The sequence below is a fragment of the Vulpes lagopus genome, chromosome 16 (assembly GCF_018345385.1).
Source record: "Vulpes lagopus strain Blue_001 chromosome 16, ASM1834538v1, whole genome shotgun sequence".
NCBI lineage: Eukaryota > Metazoa > Chordata > Mammalia > Carnivora > Canidae > Vulpes > Vulpes lagopus.
This window is the reverse complement of record NC_054839.1, coordinates 21,236,235-21,239,492: the sequence shown is the minus strand read 5'-3', so window position 1 is coordinate 21,239,492 and position 3,258 is coordinate 21,236,235.

Sequence of the window (3,258 nt, the reverse complement as noted above, 5' to 3'; positions counted from 1 at the left end):
GAGAGAGGCAGAGACACAGGCAGAGGGAGAAGCAGGCTCCATGCAGGGAGCCGGATGTGTGACTCGATCCCGGGACTCCAGGATCATGCCCTGGGCCAAAGGCAGGCACTAAACCACTGAGCCACCCAGGGATCCCCCACATTTGCTGTTTTTAGTTGGCTTATGTGTCTTTTAATAATTCAGTTGAAAGAGTTCTTTATATATCATACAGTTCCCTTGTCCAATACATGAATTACAAATATTTTGTCACATTCTGTAGATTACCTTCTCAGTTTCATGATACTGCCTTTGAAGTACAAAAATTTCATTTTTGACAAAAGTCCAATTTATCTTTTAATCAATATGTAACAGTCAAATATATTTCTATATACTAGGAATAAACTGTGATGGAAATTGAAATTTTAAAATACCATTTTAAGTAAGATCAAAATATGAAATATTTAGGGATAGGTATGACAATATAAATGTAACACTTGCATGTTAAAACCTATAAAACATTGTGTTTAAAATTTTTAAAGGCAAAATAAATAAATAAATTTAATTTTAAAGGACCAAATAAATGATATTTCCTCTCTGTGGATTGAAAACCTCCATGCTCTTAAAATGACAGTTCTTTCCAATATTTTTTAAGAGTCAAAGAAGTAATTAGAAAAAGTTTTAAAGAATTTTTGTAGAAATTGACAAGGTGATTCTACATTTTTGAGAGAATCCTAAGAAAAAAGTATAGGCAAAGAGAATTAAGAAAGAGAAAAAAAAACTGACTTACCTTCAAAATATGTTTTTATATTTTATATTTTCTTTCTTATTTTGTTCTTCAGTTTTAAAATATGTTTATGTGTGACCTTTAAACTTTAAGTTTACTCTTTCCCCATGATTAGTACATCTTTATCACTTATTAGCTATTTTTCATAAAATTCCTCTTTCTCCTCCACCTGGAACACCAATTAAAAGTGTATTAAAGTCTTCTTTTCCCCTTTATATCAATATTTCATTCATATTTTCTGAAAATGTAGGTCTCTGGTTCTAGTGAAATTCTGAACTATTTTATGATAATTTAATTCCATCTTCAGCAGTAACTAACAAGTTTCATAGTCATTCAATTACTTTTTCATTCATAGCAAATGAAATGTTATCTTTATTTCAATTGTGGAAGTTTTATTTTTTAACACTTTTCTTTTCCTTCACTTGCCTTCCCTGCTCCATGTCAAGCAGGAGTGTAGTTGCTCTGATATGGGGATACAGGACCCAGGTTTATCCCTCATTCCATCTTCCATGTCCCCAGTAGTGTTTAATAACCTAAGTGGATTGTTATCTAGTCGTTCTGTGTCTTGTATGTCAGGAGAGCCATGTAAGCACATCACCAAAGTAACCGAACAATCTCAAGCAAAAACAACTATATGACTCATTTTATCAATCTGTACTTGCATCTTCAGGTTGAATGTGTTCATAAAATTTGGGGCAGAGAGTTAGATATATGTTTTGTCATATTTCCCCAGAATTTTTATATGCTATCTTAACAGATACCTAACATGTCTTATTGCAAGAAATAGAGACACAGCTGTATTTTATCATTTATACTTTTTGGCTAATTCACTTTGGCAGATACTTTATGAATACATGTGTAGCTTTTAAATCTTATTCTACATGGTTATGTTACTTAGGTTTGTTTGACTTTTTCATATATATAAGCCAGGCTAATGCTTGTACTGTAGTGATCTGTTTAAATATTAAAGCATTTCCAAAATTCTTTTAAGACAAAAATTCTGATTTATCCATTCCAAAGTATTGACAGTGTTCAATTTCCAAGGATAAATAATTTCACATTGAATTATTTCAACCTGTGATCTGCCTGTCTAGTTTTCAATTTCTCCTTTACATTAATTTTTGTGTTTATTTGTTGTTTGTTTATAAATGTAGACCTTAGTTTGTAGAATTTTCAATTAAAAAAAAAACTTCCTACTCACCACCAAAACATCATTTGGAAGTTTTATGATAGGCAGGCAGAATTTTGGGAGAACCATAGAAAACCACATAGCTTTGAAAACTTATCATCAGAGGCTAGAGGCAAATTTAAGTTGACAAGTGATTTGTATGAAACAGTGATGGCATTGCAAAAAAAATAATAATAATTTACAAGTCTTGGGGATATCCTGCACACAACCTGAGGTAAACTTAAATCAAACTTTAATATGTAAAAAAAATGGTTCACCAAGTAGTAAACACTTTCTGAGAAAAAAGAATTAAGTTTATGTGAATGGATATGAAAGTTGTTCATCTTCAAGCAGTTTATTTGAAAACACGAGTTCTATGAATTATATATTGCAGATTCACCAATTGTATGTGTATACTTTAAATCAGAAAAAAAGGAAAATTGCTAACCTGATTGGTACTATATTTACTAGAAAGTTGATACCACTTTTTGCTCTTTTATTCTTTAAAAAAATGAACATTTTTTGTGTATCTAGTTATCCATCAAATAAGGAAGCTAAGGTCAAAGTAAAAATAATTTAAAGAATATATGAAACATTAACATTTTTTTCACATTTAAACCAGGGCAGGCTAAATGATGTATCTTCACTTATGGTAAAGAAAAAGAAGCTGCTATAACTTAATTAGCTTGCCCTTCTCACCAGCAACCTTAATTAGGACACCACTAATTAATGTAGTATTCTTCCAGAGGGCTAAATAGAATCAGCTTCTTTGAATTTGACCTGCGAGGATATGCCATGAACTCTACAATTTTAAGAAATTAAGAGGCTCAAATTTTACGATTCAACATCTTTTTTAAGCATTCTGAAAAAAAAAAAAAGCAAATTTCCCAGTTTACAAACTACAGGGCATTTCCTTAATGATTCAACTTCTAATTAATAGAAACTATTATCATTAACTATATTTCTTAGTATTTGCATAACTTAGTGTATGTAAATATATTGAAATAAGCTCATATAGATGATAATATATGTTTGTATTAAATTACATAAATCTGCTAAGTAAACAAATTCCAGTATATCAAGTTAAGTCTCACTAAAAATTCAAGTGAGAAAATTCTAAAATTATTTTTAAGATCCATAAAACAAAGTGTGCATTAGACTTCATAATGCCTGAAATTCCATACTTTGTCTTTCATAAGATGTTCTCATTGTAGATAGTAGATGATAAACTTGACATGTTCATAGGTGATACCCAGTCTTATTCAGCCATCTACTTTCCAAAAAATTATTCAAGGGATCCCTGGGTGGCGCAGCGGTTTGGCGCCTG